Genomic DNA, 18,348 nt, shown 5'->3' with positions numbered 1-18,348 from the left:
AGAGGAGGCCAGGTGTGGTTCACATCTACCCCCTTCTCCAGCAGACCGCTGTACTCTAGGCTCTGATCAGGACGAAGGCTTAGGATCAAAGAGGGCAGTTCTGGTTCTGAGGAAGGCAGTGACAGGGGTCAGTGCCGGAGGCAGAGGTGGGGAGATGGAGAGGAAGAGGGGACCACGGCAGCATCCGTCCCTTCCTAAACACAGCAGCAAAGGTGGAAAATGAAGATGAACGTGTTATGGGAGTGGGAGAGTGGGGAAGCCAATGTGAGTGGAACGGTTGGTGGGGCTGAGCAGAGATGTGGGGAATAAGGTTGGATGGACGGATGGAGACTCCAAAAAGGAGAGAAAACCAAGAGATATTCTTCTTTAAGACAAAGACCCACCTAGAGCGTATCCAGGAGCATTATTCTGACTGCAGTATGCCGGGCAGGTTGGGCAAGAGAGGCCTGGGAGGCAGCGACACTTAGCAGAGGTGAGCACCGCAAGGAAGGCCTCAAGGTCTTGGAGCAAATGCAGACGTTAAGGGTTCCTGCAAAGTCTCTCAAGCCCCAAGATTTTTGAAGACTATTTATAACACTGAAAAATTCTAACATGCTGGTAGTAAAGTCTACTGGTCTCCAGAGAAAAGATATGTTCCAGGTGTCCAGAAACCCTTTAACCAGCCACGGCCCTTTTGCAGAGAGAACCCACTGATCACGGCCAAAACCCTTCCCGCCCTCTGCTGCAGACCAAGCTGTGATGGATGAAGAGGATACGGCCAAAAGGACATGCCAACAAAAATGTGCAGAAGAGACACTATGTTATCCTCATAAAGTAAACTCGGAGGCCCGCGGAGCTCAGAGACTCTCGGGTTGCAGGCTGACTTTGGCTACTTGTTCAAGTGGACTCTTATTTAAAGGCTCTGTAGGATGCCATTTGGTGCGGCGGCCTGAGTGACAGTGACGTTTGAGCTGAGGACAGTGTCGGGGGTTCCTCCGTTACCCAAAGCTATTAAAAACAATCTCATGGCCTCTGAGGAAGATTTCCTTTTGACTCAAATTGAGGCTCAGCCATTGATTTCCAAAGACTTAGATAGCTAGATGTGTTGGGCTGGAACGGATCTCCGAGGGCACCTTGCCCGTTCCCGTTCTTTCCGGGGGAGAACGCCGGCTTTATGAGAGATAAAGAGGGAATCACAGAATCACGGAAAACCTTAAATACCGTCTGTGAGGGCGCGTCCGCCAAATGTTTGTATTTCCTGGCTTCACGGTGCTCGCTTCCAGGAACGTCTTCCATCTACCTTGCCTGCATCCCATTGTTGTAATTTAAGTCAATGCCTTAGATTTGCAATAAGCACTTTACAAACATTTAGTCAGGGCACCAGGAGAGAACTGTGGTGTGACACGGCCTGTTTGCTGGGACCTGGTGATTCACTCGCAGCACTAAATGACGGCTTAAGGCCATGGCAGCTTTGGTTCTGGTCTGCAGTCCCTGTCAGACCTTAAAGTAGGAGGTGAATACATGTCTACTTTCCTTTCTCCCTTCCTTCCTTCCTTCATTTCTTCTTTCCTCTCTCCTCTTCCACTGACACCCATTAACCACATGGATATTACAAAGCCACATTCAAAACGTCTTCCCTCCTCCGTTGAGAGATGTACTCTCCACTGATTCTTCTATCCATAGATACCTTCTCTATAGAATTGACTTCCAGGAGCAATAACCTTTCTGAAGGGACATGCAAGAAGTTATTTATTCCGTTTTGTAGGCAGTAGTGCGAAAAGGGTGATTAATTCCAATTCCGATGGCATGTTAGGTTATTTGAACCAATGCTTCCATTGAATACAATTAAAAATTTGGCTACAATATTAAATAAAAGTGTTCTTGTGGGCTAAGGTTGCTGACAAGGCAATAATTAACACCAGGGAAGAAACTGAAGGAAAAGTGAGGAACAGAGGGATTAACAGAGCTCCCAAAGTTTCTTTGAGAGTGTTCTTGATCCCAGCAAATCTGGGCTTCAGTTTCGGCAGACATGAAGGGTGAAGGGGAAGGAAGTCAGGAACCTAGTCCCAGTTCAGGTGTGAAACACAGTAGGAAAGCTTCCCTCTGTGAAGCTAGGACCTAGAGGGGTACAGCGGCAGCACAAGAGGAAGAGAAGGAAGCCTGGCCACAGGTCCAAGCCCCGGCGGAGGCTTCACAGATGCTGAAGGGGAAGAGGACCAAAGGGATTGTAGGTATGAGATCCCTTGTATTAAAATACAATGAGTTCTCCCACCCCACATGCATTAGGGTGGCTACTATAAAAGCAAAACAAACTGCAACCAAAACAGAAGAAAGCACTGGTGAGAACGTGGAGAGATTAAAACCCTCGTGCATTGTCTGTGGGAATGTAATATGATGCAGTCACGATGGCAAATAGTAGGTGTTGTATTAAAAAATCGAAAATAGAATTACCTTAGGATCCAGTAATTCCACTTCTGGGTATATCCCCCCAAAGAATGGAAAGCAGGATGTCGAAGAGATATTTGAATGCCTATGTTCATAGCAGCATTATTTACAATAACCAAAAAGTGAAAGCAATCCAAGGGTTCATCACAGATGAATAGATTAACAAAATGTGGTTTACGCCTAATGGAATTTTATGCAGCCTTTAAAAGGAAGGAGATGCTGGCACCTGCTGCACCATGGATGAACCCGGAGGACATGATGCTAAGTGAAGTAAGCCAGACACCAAAAGGCAAATAGTGTATGACTCCACTCGTATGAAGTGCCAAGAGGAGTCAGGTTCATAGAGACAGAAGTAAAGTGGCCGCCAGGGGCTGGGTAGAGGGAACAGTGAGGGGTTACTGGTTAATGGGGTCAAAGCTTCAGCTCTGTGATGGAAGAGTTCTGGAGACAGATGCTGGTAATGGTTGTACACCAACGTGAGTGTGCTCAATGCCACTGAGCCGCACACTTAAAAACAATTAAATGGTAAATTTTGTTATCTGTATTTCATCAGAAATTTAAAAATTTAAAGTTTGGATGATAGCCAGGGCTGGAGTGTATTTGGAACACCACCCTTAGACTCCACTCGTGGGAGTGTAAATTGATGCAGTAACTTTGGGGAAATAATTTGGCGTCATCTTGTTAAACCCAAGAGCTGATGCCCCATCTCCCTCCCTAGCTAGACCTTAAAGGTCCTCGCGTAGAGTGCACACTAGGGCTTCCAGCGCTGTTTATAAGGGCACCACAAACAGAAGGGAAATAACCTACCTGTGCGTAAACGGTGGAATGGCTGCATTCATCGTTATATATTCATGAAATGAAATACTGCACAGCAGTGAAACATGATTGAATTCCAGGAACATAATGTCGACTAAAAAAAGTCAGTGACAAAACAACACATATTCTCTAAGGAGATCCTATTATGCAAAGTCAAAAGCCCATATAATTATATAATACGCTGTGCAAGAATAGAAAACGAACGCAGTAAAGCTATGCTGAAAAGCAAGGGACTGAAACAGAAAACTCAAAGTTGGGAAGAGCATTTACCTCTGGGCAGGCGATAGGGGGCAGGGGGCAGGGGGCAGTGGGCAGGCGGCAGTGGGTAGGGGCAGGAGGCCGAGAATAAGGTGAGACAGAGGCCCTGGGGGTTTCAAAGGAAGTGTTACATTTTATTCATTAAATGTAACGGTGGATACAGTGATTGTTTACTAAATGTATTTACACCTTACCTTTGATAAATATTAATTAGTCTCTTTTCAGTATTTAATAAAGACAGGTTTTTCAACACCAGCCCACATTAGGAGGGCATCAACTCCAGCCCGAGTGGATGTCTGCATCACCCACCTCTATGCGCATGTACGTGCAAACACAGAGACACAGTCTTCCCTTCTCAAAGAGGACTTACAGATCCCTCCCAAAGGATCTATTTAAGAGGGAACTTGAAAGTACAAAGAGGAGCAGGTGAGGATCCTGTGGTGAAGTGTCCTGAGAAGGTGTGGGGACAGGGGACCCAAAGCCCAGGGAAGGGACGGCTCAGGTGTGGCTGGATGCACCTGCTTGCTGGGTGTCGGTAGAGCATGGGGGTTTCCCCATGTTCTTCTCTGTGAAGTGAAAGGCGAAGGTGTCCTCGGAGAGTGAAGGGTAGGACAGGAGGTCATGTCAGGAACGATTAAAAATGTGGAAGCAAGAAAAGGGTCATTGGGGAAGAGCATGGGAGGCAGAGCCTGGAAAGGATAGAGGGCTTTGTACAACGGAGCGTTCTCAGGCCCCCACCCCTGCCAGCTTTGCTGAGATGTAATTGACATATAACACTGTGTACGTTTAAGATGTACAACATAATTTGGTATATGTATGTATTGAGAAATAATGACCACAGTAAGGTTAGCTACCACACCCATCACCTCACAGTTCCTGGCCTGGTGAGAACTTTAGGGGTTTGTTCTCTTAGCAACTTCAAGTATGCAATACAGTATTGTTAACGAGAGTCACCGTGCTGTACAGTACATCCCCGGAACTTACTCATCTTACAACTGGAAGTGTGTGCCCTCCACCAACATCTCCCTGTTTGACCCTTGCCCCCCTGCCCCCCACCTCCTGGTAATCATTTCTCTACTCTCTGTCTCTGTTCCTATGAGTTTTTATTTTTCAGATTCCACGTATAAGTAAGGTCATATGGTTAGTTAGTCTTTGCCTGACTTATTTCACTTAACATAATGCTCTCAAGGTTTATCTATGCTGTTGCAAATGGCAGGATTTTTTTTAATGGCTGAATAATATTCTATTATATATACGTATAATTTCATATTTTCTTTATCCATTCATCCACTGATGGACACTTAGATTGCCTCTATGTCTTGGCTATTGTGAATAATGTTGCAATAAACATGGGAGTACATATATCTCTTCAAGACAGTGATTTCATTTTCTTTGGATATATACCCAGAAGTGGGGTTGCTGGATCATGGTGGTTCTATTCTTAATTTTTTTGAGGAACCTCCATACTGTTTCCCATAGTGGCTGCACCAATTTACATTCTCACCAGTGTGGGGTGATATTGTGATTCTGATTTGCATTCCCCTGATGATTAGTGATGTTGAGCACCTTTTCGTGAAAATGTTGACCATTTGTAAGTCTTCTTTGCAAAAATGTCTCTTCAGGTCCTTTGCCCAATTTTAAATTGGATTATTTATCTACTTTTTGCTGGTGAATTGTATGAGTTCCTTGTATATATTTTTTGTTTGTTTCTGTTTTTGATTGAAGTATAGTTTGTTTACAATGTTGTTATATGTTTTAAATATTAACCCCTTATTAGATATATGATTTGCAAATGTTTTCTCCCATTCTATAGGTTGCCTTTTAATTTTCTCGATTGTTTCTTTCACTGTGCAGAAGCTTTTTGGTTTGATGTAGTTCCATGTGTTTTTGTGGGGTTTTTTTTTTTTTTTTTTTTTGCTTTTGTTTCTTGTGCTTTTGGTGCCACGTCCAAAATAAATCATCGCTAAGACTGATGTCAAGGAGATTTTCCCTATGTTTTCTCCTAGGAGTTTTATGGTTACGTTTACACCTTCAGTGCATTCCACTTGAATTTTTGTAAGCGGTGTGTAAGATAGTACTCCAGCTTCACTCCTCTGCATGTGGTGACCCGGTTTTCCCAGCGCCATTTATTACAGAGACTATCTTTTCCCCACCGAGCGCTCTCGGCTCCCTCGTCAAATACTAGTTGACTGTATGTGTGCGGGTTTATTTCCGGGCTCTTCATTCTGTTGCGTTGGTCTCTGTCTGTTTCTGTGCCGGTGCAAATCCTCTTTGGGTGACTATAGCTTTGCAATATAGTTTGAAATCACAAAGTGCGAAGCCTCCACTTTGTGCTTCTTTCTCCAGGTTGCTTTGGCTATTTTGGCTCTTTTATGGCTCCATACAAATTTTAGGATTTTTTTCCTCTTTCTGTAAAACAACGCCACTGGAACTTGATAGGGTTTGCCATGAATCTGTACATGGCTTTGGGCAGGGCTGAACAATTTAGGAATATAAATTATTCCAATCTAGGAAGACACTACGTCTTTCCACTTATTTCTGTCTTCTTCGGTTTCTTTCATCAACATCTTGGAGTTTTCAGTGTTCAGATCTCTCACCGCTTTGGCTAAATGTCTTCCTCAGTATTTTATTGTTTCTGACGGCATCGTGCAAGGGGTGATTGTCTTTATTCTCTTTTAGGTAGTTTGCTGTTAGTGTATTGAAATGCAGCTGATTTTTCTATGTTGATTTTGTATCCTGCAACTGTACTGGATTTATTCATTAGTTCTCACAGGGTTGCTTTTTTTTTTTTTTTTTTTTTGGTAAAATCTTTAGGGCTTCTATATATAAGATCATGTCACCTGCAGAGACCATTTCACTTCTTCCTTTCTGATTTGGACCCCTTTTATTTCTTTTTCTTGCCTAATTGCTCTGGCTAGGACTTCCAGGATTATGTTGAGTGGGAGTGGTGAGAGTGGATGCAGGTGGTCAGTCTTAACTTTCTGCTAGTCCCTGGTCTCTGAGACATTTCTGACATCTGAGATCTGAAAGCGCCATGGGTCAAAGTCCACAGCGAGGGCTGGAGACTGACCTCTAAGGATGCTGTCATTGGCCAGAGGGAGAGTGTTGGCGAGGGTATCTTTGAGAACTGGGTCAATCAAATGGGTCATTGCTCTGAGTTGAATGAGTAGCTGAATGCTGCTCTAAGGGTCAGGCAGGATGGAGGCTTAACAGCTCAGAAAGAACAAACACATATGACTCAATTAGTTAATTACTGAAATAGAGTTACATAATCTATCACACTGCCAGAAGATTTCTTCCTTAGAACAATAGATAAGGCTGCTCCCAACAGTGCTGAGAAGATGCTAAGATTTTGGAGAAATGCAGAATCACGTGAACATCACAGCGTGTTCAGTTCTTTGCAAAATTATTGAGTCCAATACATAAGGTTCTTTGCAGTGGCTTTGAAAATGAGATTCAATTGTCCAAGCAAAAGTATTTAATTCTGTTATGCTGCAGTCTATAAAATATTTACACTGCTATCCTACATACACACAGCGCTGACATCCAGCTGCATCTCTCTCTGATGCACTTTAAATAAGAGATTTGGACTGCTGACAATGCCATCCACGCCAATTGTTAGAGGAAAGAATCACAGAATCATTGCAGCTTACAAAGCCCCCAGGACATCAAACAGTCAGTCCTTTTATCTTCTGGAATGAGAGAATCCAAACTGGCCTGAAGAAAGAGGCGTGTCTCCTAGACCTGAAAAATCCCGGAAGAGGGGAATGACCAATCTTTCTTAATTTTCACATGCTTCCCTCAAAAATCAGAAAGTTCCAAATAACCCATTCTCCTCCTACTGTAATTAGTGTTCTTCTCAGAATGTGGTATTTAAAGAGAAAATTCCCAAAGGCCGTGACAACGGACGCTGCGCTGCCGATGTCCGAAAGTGAGGTAGCAGCAAGTTTGGGCAGCCCGACGTGCGGGGAGGCCAGCGGGCTGGGAGGCGGTGCTCAGCGTCTGCCGCCTTGCCCCACCGCGGCCCGCGTGCCCACTCGGACACGGAGGAGTCAAGACCCTATCAGTTCTTCCTGTTCGGTGCCTTCAGCACATTAGGGTAATAAATGCTTGCTCCCTGGACTTGAGGATTAAAAACTTCAGCATAAGGAAGAGCTTTGAAAAGTATAGAGTATGGTCCAAAAATGAAGATCTAAAACAATTCATTACCATGCGTTGGATGATAACTACCGTGATGAACCCACCTTCCTTCACTACGTCACTGAAAATTGGCCACAAATTGGCTCTCACGTTTCCTTCTGAGATAGATGCACCCCAATGTTCATAGCACTATTTACAATAGTCCAGACATGGAAGTAACCTAAATGTCCATCGACAAATGAGTGGATAAAGAAAAAGTGGTGTGTAGACACACACACATACACACACGATGGAATTCGACTCAGCCATAAAAAAAACGAAATAATGCCATTTGCAACAACATGGATGGCCCTAGAGATGATCATACTAAGTGAAGTAAACCAGAAAGAGAAAGAAAAATATCAAAAAATATCACTTACATATGCAATGTAAAAAAATGATACAAAAGAATTTATTTACAAAACAGAGAATCACAAACGTGGAAAACAAACTATGGTTACCAAAAAGGAAAGGGGGGAGGGATAAATTAGGAGTTGTGGATTAACAGACATACATTATTGTATATAAAATTGATAAACAACAAGGATCTACTGTATAGCACAGGGAACTATATTCAGTTTCTTGTAGTAATATGTAACGGGAAAGAATCAGAAAAAAATATATATGTATGTCTATGTGCAACTGAATCACTTTGCTGTACATCTGAAACTAACATTGTAAATCAACTACACTTCAATAAAAAACAAAATTTAAAAAAATGCAACCCCAAAGTGTAAAATAAATTGTGAAGGAAAATGAAGGCAGGACACACATGCACGTGCGCATACACATACACATACACACACACACACACACACACACACAGGCTCTAAGTTTGCCTGAAGACAGTGAGGTAAATGGAGCAGACTTATGAATTACAGTAACTGTGAGATGAAAACAGTCCATGTTTAAGAGACGCAGAGCTTGCTCTGACCCTGAGATCACGGCACCTCCTAGGGACCCTCATAAAAGACACTGTGTCCGTTGGTGGATGGTGTCCTTCACAACTGTTTTTTTTTTAATTGAAGTACAGTCGTTACAATGTGTCAGTTTCTGGTGTCCAGCACAATGTCCTTGTCAGGCATATACATACATATATTTGTTCCCATATTTTTTCATGAAAGGTTATTACAGGATATTGAATAGAGTTCCCTGTGCTCTACAGAAGACTTTTTTTTTAAAATCTATTTTTATATATAGGGGTTAACATTTGCAAATCTCAGACTCCCAAATTCATCCCTTCCCACCTTTCCCCCGGTAACCATAGGATTGTTTACTCCCTTCACAAAGTTTATTTCTTATTTTTTTTTATTTTTAAACATTTTTTACTGAGTTACAGTCGTTTTACAATGTTGTGTTCACAAAGTTTTGATACCAGTGATTGCAAGCCAACAGCATGAAAGCAATTTTATAAGGAGCCCAAACCAGGCTGCCCCGGTACGCGAGCTCCCCGAGGGGCTGGGCTGCCCTGAGGCTGAAGTCCTGAGGCGGCGTTGCTGGTTAGAACTTTCTGTGATGGTAGAAATGCTCTCTCTCTCCGCCATCCGATGTGGTCACCACCAGTCACACCTGGCTGTTAGCACTTAATATGCGGCCAGTGGACTGAGGGAGCTGAAGTTTACCTCTCATCCTAACTCACTGAAGAGTAAACCGTGACACGCGGCTAGTGGCTATCGTGTCGGACAGCACAGCTCCAGAAAAATATCTGTATTGCATGTCTTTCCAACAGTCTTTCACTAATACTATTTCTTATGATGAGACGTGGTACGTTACAAGGTTAAGGGAGTATTGAGAGCAGGGGAGCTGACCTCAGAAAGTGTTTCTGGGTGGGCTGCAAAATGGAGAAAATCCGGCAGCAGAGGCCTCAAAGCTCTACGCCGCTGGGCAGAGGTGCTCTTAATATAGAATGTTTTGAGATGTAAACACTCCCAGTGCATGTATTTTTGGTTGGAAATTATAACCTGTGTTCTGCTCTAATCTATTTGTACCTTGTAGACAGACACATCCTTTTGACAGCTTTTTATTTTTTTTTAAGCCAACACTGCCAATCCCTTTTTTATTCAACTTCTGAGCTACTGCAACTCTTTGGAGAAAAATCACGCATTTCTTCAAATTCCTGGTTTCTGACCTCACCTGGGCCTTGCCGCTTCCTTGTGGTCCTTCTTTAACGGCCCTTTCCATCCTTCATTCTCCCCATTCTTATCTCTGGTGGAGAGGGGGCCTTTCCCAAAATAACACACCGAGAGGTGGTCAGCGTGAGCCAGAGGCGGCGGCTTTCCTCTGGGTCACTGCTGCGCTGCTGGAATAGGCATAAGCGAGGGTCTCTCCAGTGTTCTCTAGAGGAAAGGCAGCGTGGAGCTGGGACCCGGGAAGGAGGGCAGAGGAGCAGACCAAGAAGAAAAGGGATGACCAGGGGAGGAAGGACTTCTGAGTTTCCGTCTGAGGCGGCATCTGCCTGGACTGGAAGGTGATTTAATGGGTAGCAGATAAGAAATATGTCACCCCAGTCATTGGATTCTGATTGTCTTTACAACTGACTGTGAGCAAGACTGAGTCTCTATGGTAATAGACGACATACTTTCTAGATGTGGGACAAAACAGCCAAGTTCCATATGTTTTCCCAATCCACTGTCTCGTCTGGTCTTCCTTGGGTCTGTCTTTGACCTTTCATAGTCTCCTCTCCTGTGCCCATCAGTGGGTGACATCTGGTACTTCACTGAGAAAGTAAAGACCTAGTTTAGGTCTTTAGTGGAATCTCCCTCGGTTTCCTGAAATCATTTTCCCAGCGTATCTCCACTCGTCCTCTCCTCTTTCCATCCTACCATAGTGAAGAAAAGGTCCTTTATTCTTCTTTAAGACAGGTTATTCTAGCTGTACTCTGCTACCCTCTAGTCATGATTCCTAGGGGTCTAGCTCCATGAATTGTCCCATTTCTGTATCTTCAACCTTGTTCTTCCTTATATATTTTCTATTTATCATCTTGAGCATTGCAGCATATTCAAATCTCTCCAACATTAAAAAAAAAAGTACCTCTGACCTCACTAGCCCCTTTAACTTCAACCTCAATCTCCCTCCTGCTCTCCAGTTCCAAGATCCTTCAGAGATGCCTGCTTGCCCCCCTTTGCTTGTTCACTCCATGTACCCCTGACCGCCTCTTCCCTGAACGTGCTGTTCTCAAGAGGACCGACGACTGCTGGTCTCTACACCTCACCTTCCTGCTTATCTCAACCAACCGTCCTGAAGCGCATTTTTCTCGGTGCCTTCCTCTCCAAGATGCCCAAGCCCCAAACCTGGGAACCATTCTTAACTCTGTCACCTCCTTTCTGGACATTTGTGATTGCCTCCCTAGCATGCAGTCCTCTCTTATTCTTTTTATCAATACTCTGAAATTTCTCACCATATCATCTGGGTGAGACAGACCGCACCCCACCTCCAGGGAGGGGCTCTGATTTTGTTAATCCAGTCAGCACATCTCATCTTCCTGACTGCAGTGATTGGCTCAAAGATGGGTAATTAACACAAGTCAGGCCAACTTAGGGTCACTAAGACTCAATTCCAAAACTCTCATTTAAGCCACCAGGGAATTAGACCATATTTCCTACCAAACATGAGGTACAGAGCATCTGGAGTTTCTGACAGCCATCTTGGGAACCCCCCAAAGGGGCCTGCTTTATAACAGAGTTAGCATCGAGGAACAGAAACAGAGAAGGAAAAAATAGGTCCTGGTCATAAACCTTGAATGCTGGATAAAACCTTTCCTGAAGCTCCATTTATATCCTCAAAATGCTCAGTTTTCTTAGCCAGCAAATTCCACCCCACTTTATGCCCTTTTGTTTGTTTGTTTAAGCCATTTGGGGTCAAATTTCTACTTCAATAATCAGAAAGAGTTCTAACTGACACAAGCCACTACATCTAAATCATTTCTCGAAATATTATCCAGGAAATTTTGCAAGTCCATTTAAAATCCTTAATGAGAAATACTTTAATGTGATTTAACGAGCGAGCTCAACTCAAACGAACTTAACAGCGAGAAAATGCATTGAATTTCATAACAGGAATTTCCACGGTAGGCGGAAGCATCCTGGCTGTTTGATTCAGCAGGTCACTGATGTCACCAGGATCCAGGCTCTCTTCCCCTTTAGGCTGTGACATCTTCGGCGTTGGCTTAAGGATTCAGGCTGGTAACAGCATGGATACAGCGATGACTCATCAGACAGGACATCTAGAAGAGGAAGAGAAAAATCTCTACGGCTCTTTCTTACCACCGAGGAAGCGTTTCCCTGAAGCCCTCCGGAAGTCCTCCCCTCTCATCTCCTGGGTTAGGGTTGGGCCACAGGCTGGTTCCTGATGAGATACCATGGAGCAGTGGGCTTCCTTCTCTCAGCCCCACTGAGGGTCCTCTTAAGAGGACAAACAAGAGGGTTAGAAGCTCAGGAGGAAACCAGCGGGGCCCACTGCAGTGACCAGCAGTGGGGTCTGCTTACTGGGTATCACAGTGCCTCATGGTCTGGCTCGTGATGACTTCTCTGGCTTTATTTTATTGTCACTCACCTCCTTATACTCAATCCTCCAGGTCTACTGACCTCAGCTTTGTTTTCCTGAGCCTACTATCAACCCCCTTGCACACCTAGAGCCTTGCAGTGCCGCACGCTGCTGACTTTGCTCTGGAAGGCACTCCGAGGTCCACACCCTCTGCTCACCCTTTAGGACCTCATGTAACTGACTACCTTGTTGTTCCTCCTGGGAGTTCTTCCCTGTCTCCCAAGGTTGGGTTAGGGGCCTCTCCTTTATACCTAATGTACCTCTGCCTGTCCCATTAAATCATTTTCACATTGTATTGTAATTACCTGTTCACATCCTTGTTTCCACAGCTAGAACAAGACCTCACTGAGGGCCAGGATTCTGCCTTGGTCTCTGATGTGTTATTACATAATGACCGATGCAGTCCATGACAGGGACTCAGTCACTATTTTTTTTCATGAATTCCTAAATGTTGTAGTTCTCTTCCCCAAGTTGTGAACCTGCCCAGATAGTCTTAGTGAGATAGGAAATTTCTTTGCCCCTTCATTCCTCCTTTCAAGGACAGCTCAGAGCAGTTTAAGAAAACTTCACACGTTAAGTACTTAAAAAATACCAACATTTCTAAACCCCTTCTGTCGGCTCAATGTGCATCAATATTATTTATTTGAGAAAAAGGGACTTTTAAAAGAAATTCAATCTTGGTGTAATTTACACACAATAAAACGCAGCCATTCTAAGTGTACAGTTCCATGAGTTTTGACAATACATGGTGTAGCCACCGCCAGAATCAAGATATATCCCATTTCCATCACCTAGACCTTCCCTCATGCTCTTCTGTGGTCAGTCTCTCTTCTCTGGTGCTAGGAAACCACTGATCCATGTTTGCTCGTGCTAGAATTTCATATAAATAGAATCACAAAGAATGTGGCTTTTTTATTTTTGGTGAAGCGCCCATTCAAATCTTTTGCCCGTTTTATATTCTGTTGTCTGTATTACTAGTAAGCAGTAAGTGCTACCGGTAAGTCTGAATGAGTCCTCTGCCAGATGCGCTGCGAGCATTTTCCCCCCAGTCTTCAGTTCTTAGCCTCAGCCTCACCGGCCTCCAGCCTGTGTCTCTTCAGCTCAGTGATTTCCAGGCTCAGCTTGGGTTCCCGCTCCCTGCAAAGCTTCCGGAAAGGACCTGCCAGCAAAAGCCAGCCCATCCTAAGAGCTCACCTCACTGGTCCCCCTTTTATGAGAGATCTCAGTTCTGCCCTGCCTCTTGCCCAGGGCTGCCTCATGTAGCTTATCCAGCCCTCTAGCTGTTCATGGTGGGAGAAGAGCCCGGCACGAGTTACTCTGCTGTGGCTGAGTCCTGAAGTTGGCCGTAAGGGTTTGATGGCAGGCATTGCATTTGTTCATTTCTCTGATTCTTGGTGATTCTGCTTTGTCCTTGGTGAATGTTTCTTAAACATCTGTCTAATGCAATGGTTCCTGACCTTCGGGATCCCTTTTCTTGAAGCTGGCATTTCACTGATGTTAACTCTATGCCAGGCACTGATCAGTTCTCAACTTGTCTGTTACCCTCACAGCAGCCTGTGGTATAGATATTACATTTTACAAACAAGGAGATGCAGATGTGAAATGATGAAGTGACTTGTCCAAAACCAGAGTGATTGAATTAGAACTCATCTGTGATTTAAAAAATCTAGACTTTTAACTGTTCCAGTGTAAGCTCTCGTTAAGATTTTGGGAAAAAAAAAAAAAAACAAAACACTTATAGACCAGGTGCTCAGAAACAAGATTATTAACATGTCCTAAAAATGCATAAACAATTTCAGAGGTTCACGGACCCCTGGGGCCCGTCTACGGTTAAGCCGGATCACAAACCCCGACAAGAGGACCCTTGGCTGTTGTAGCCATCGGTACCACTCACCGTCACCCCAGCCCTTGGTGAACTTCTGCAGTTTCCTCCCTGCCTCCCTGTGGCTCTACATTACCTTTCACAATGACACCTCACACCTGCTGAGACCACCTGCTTGTGACCCTGCCCTCGGCAGGATCTGAGGAGAGTCCCACCTGGGTATGTTCTCACCTGGTAAGACCAGCTCTTCTCTTGCCACATCTTGCCTTCCCACTACAGAACACTTAATAAACCAAGGCTCAGGAAGCTGTATTTAGAACTAGTTTCACATTTGCACATAAATAATCATCAGAACTAATTCTATCATGACTCACTTCCAAGTTTATCTTAAACTATCAGAGTCCGATCGCTTGAAATGCACGGCCCCTCACCCAGAGTGAGTCCGTGGTTTTGCCAGGGCGACCCGGCTACAGGCCCTAACCATCTCACCCTCCTATTCTGGGTGGTTATTTCACATTGTTTCCTCCTACCTCCAAGACCTCCTTCCTGTGCTCACTTCCAGCAGATAAGTTTGCTTGCCTTTTTACTGAGAAAATTGCTTCTGATTGCCTAAGTGAATATCCACCAACTCCCACAGCCGCATCTACTAATCACTTGTGTCTGACCTCTGCTCTCTCTCCCATTTCGATGGACTCACCGTCCTTTTCCAAGGTCAGCCTCTTCGCCTGGATATTAGAGCCCCTTCTCCCTGTGCCTTCCCAAGAACATTCCTCTGATGTTTCTCTTTCTACTGCATCAACACTTTTTCCCTTTCGACTGAATCATTTCCATTAGCACACAAACATATTGCAATAGCTTTCATTTTAAAAAAAAGTCTTGTCACTCTTCAACCTTCCTCCAGCTACTATTCCATTTACCCCCATTTGTCTCCCAAACCTCAAGAGTTAGTTTTTGCCTACTGTCATCATCTTCTTTCTCAATCTCTTTTCAACGCAGATTTTCTAAACCCAGTAGTTAATTCTAATTTCCTCAATTTACTCATTCTATTAGTAGTGTTCAACAAAATTAATCTCTCCTTCTCAAAACACTGTATCCGTTTGCTGTACCCGACCGTCTCCTGGTTTGCCTACCTCTCCAGTCACTCTTTCTTGGTCTCCCTTGCTGGCACTTCCTTCTTTTATTGCCCTCTAAGAATTAGGGTATCCTCAAACTCACGGTCTGAACATTGCCTCTTCTCTTTCTGCCTTCACGTCCAAGTGCTCTAATCCAGGACTCTGGCTTAAACTACCACCTACCCCAGTGGTTCCCCCAATGGGGGTGATTTGGGATATTTGGCAATGTCGGGAGATATTTTTGGCTGTTATAACTGGGAGCAGGTGCTCCTGGCAGCTCGCAGGAGGTAGAAGCCAGGGATGCTGCTGGGCACCCAAAGATGCACCCAATAACAAACAAAAATGCCCTCTGCTACCAAGAAGCATTCAGAGCGAGTGCTGAGGACGAGAAACCCTGATCTACCTAGACCTCTTCTCTGAACTCTAGGCTTACTCGTATGCCCAACTTCCTACTCAGCATCTTCACTGTGTGTTTAACAGAGCGCTCCAACTTAACATGTCTCAAACTGAAGTTTGGACTCCCTCCACCTCAGCTTAGCTTCTCTGGGAAACAGACCTGAGACAGGACTTATGCTTTAATGGAAGGCATGATTCCCAGGGCAGTGAGAGTAAGGGAAACGGGAGGAGAGGGTGCAAATACAAGGTGGCGAGTTTCCCAGCTGGCCACTAGTTCTTGAGCCACAAAGAGATGCAGCCCTGTCACTGAATCATGTGGTTGCCTGTCCTTGAAAACAGTAAAGGGAGAAGGAATTGACCTCCAGGTTCCATCCTATGCCATATCTCCTACAGGGCAACTCCCACTGAGTCAATGCCTCCATGTGGCTGTGTTGGTCACCTGGACCCTTTTGCCATCTTGAGGAATCCAGGTTCCATCACTGCAGTGTGGTCAACCTCAGGGGGCAGAACTCTGCTCTCCACACAGAGCTGGCTGTTCCGGCAGCAGCTGAAGCAGGGCAAATGGCCACAGGGCAGGAAGAATGGCGAGGCAGAGCGATTCTGAGGAAAGGTCACCATGGCCCAATGCAGCGATAACGAGGACACACAAAGTCACAGACTTTGTGTGGCTCTTGTTCTGGTGGGGCGGCAGCTCTCCAATCCACTCCTCTCTGAAATGACATCACCATCCACCTACTCACTAAGGCTACAAACCTAGGAGACATTCTTGACATGTTTCTTTCCCTTCCATCCCGCATCCAGCCATCTCCGTTTTCAAAATGTTACCCTATCACCATCTTCTTTGCTTAAGCCATCTTTGCTTATGCTATTTAATAATTTACCTCGCGCTTTGTTTCGAGTAGCCAGAATAACCTTTAAAAATGGCAAATCATACTATGTTACTGCCTGGATCCATGGCTTCCAGTATCTTCCCACTGCCCTCAGAATAAAACAAAATATTCTTCCAGTGGCTTAAGAGACCCTGCAGGTGATCTGGTCCCTGCTTACTCTTCTGGCCTTCTTTCTCCAGCACTCTTCCTTGGCCACTTCTTTCCAGCCTTCTTTTGTTTTCCAAATATGCTGAGCTCGTCCTTGCCCTGGAACTTCTGCATTTGCTTCCCATCTGTCCTTCTGATCCCCCAGTTCCTTGATCTCTCTCTTCTTGAATTTCTTTGTTCAGATGTTACCTCTGCAGAGAGGTCCTTTCTATCCGTGTAAACCTGTATTTGTCACTGTCTGCCTCTTAAAAAAAATTTTTTTTAACCTAACGTTATGATGTATGGTTTATTTGTTGATTATCTGTCTCTCCCACAAGAATGTAAGCTCCGGGAGGTCTGGGACTTCATGTCTGAGTTATGGCTGTGTCTCCAGTGCTAGAACTTGTCTGACACACAGCTGGAGCTGAGAAAATATTTGTTGTATAAATAAATACCTTCAGACCCTCACCAACGGCGGACTTGCCGCAAGGATGATGAGTTCCTAGATCAACAATGTCCTTCCAGTTCCTCGCAGCTCCAGTCCTGCTATTAAGATATCTGCCGGAGATGTTGAAAACCCCAATCTTATTATGTCCCCTAATAAAACTCTGAATTTACGAACCTGGGATCCCATCCAGTCTGTAAATCTCTTCAAGTAAGGCAACATCCAGATGCTGAATCAGGACAAGTGCATCCACATGAGACTGGGGAGATGATGGTCTTGGAAATGTGTAAAAGAAGGAAGGGGGCTACAGGCAGAGGGAGGCCCAGGAGCCAGGCAGGAGGCCCAGGATGGATAGAACCTGGTCAAAAATGTTCATGGGGTCTAGTAGTAGGGTGATCTCCCATCAGGCTGTGACAGTGCCAGCAGCCATTGCAGCAGAAGCAGCGACAAAAACAAGGGACTTCGTATTTCAGCTCAGAGCCTCCCGTTTTCTTTTCTTTCTTTTTTCTTTTTTAAATATAGCAATAGGGTGGAGAGGTAAAGCACCACGGGGCTACTGGGACGCAGGAATATGCGTGTGGAAGGCGAGGAAAGGGCAGCGTTTACTACGGGAAGGAGGAGTTTAAGAGAACTCATTGTTCGTAAAAGAAAAGCTGGGATGTGGCTCTGCAGGAGCGGAGGGAACAAATATTTATTTTTTTCTGAGAGGAATGCTGGAGTCTATCTGGAGGAGGGACTTAACTAGTCCCTTCCCCGGGCCTGCTGCACCGCCTGGGCAACCCCGAGAGGCCCCCGCTCTCCACTAGCCACAATAGAGCGGGGAGGATGCAATCTTTGGCTTTGATTAAAGAGGTGGGTGGCGTAGGCGGGAGGCACCGCGGTCGCTGCGGCGCGAAGGGGTGGTCCCAGTGCAGCCGGGAAGCCAATCGGCGGCGACTCCGGGATCTGGCAGCCTCCTTGGAGACTCGGCAGCAGTTGAAGCACCAGAGCTGCTGGCTGCCTTCTCTGGCGCTGCCGGCGCCAAGGCGCAGCGCCTCTGGGGGCGCAGCGGGAGCCGCACTCTGAGCGCACCGCGCACGCCCCCGGCCCTTGACGCCCAGCGCCTCCGTGCGGACCCTTTCCCCGAGAAGTTGCAATTCCTTGCAAGTCGCCCTGTGAAGGCACTAGGCCGGGAAGAGAGGCTTCGGGAGGAGGGACGTGGGTGGGAGGTGGGCAGGAGACTTGCTTCTCAGATTCGCCCCAATTAGCACCAAGTTGGCAGACAAGCCCACAAACCCACGGAACCTTTGGTTTCCCACAAGTCACATTCTCAGTATTTCAAAATAATCTGAGGGCAAG

The sequence above is a fragment of the Camelus ferus genome, chromosome 34, assembly GCF_009834535.1.
Source record: "Camelus ferus isolate YT-003-E chromosome 34, BCGSAC_Cfer_1.0, whole genome shotgun sequence".
NCBI lineage: Eukaryota > Metazoa > Chordata > Mammalia > Artiodactyla > Camelidae > Camelus > Camelus ferus.
The sequence above is the reverse complement of the archived record's forward strand: the minus strand, read 5'-3'. Positions refer to the sequence as shown.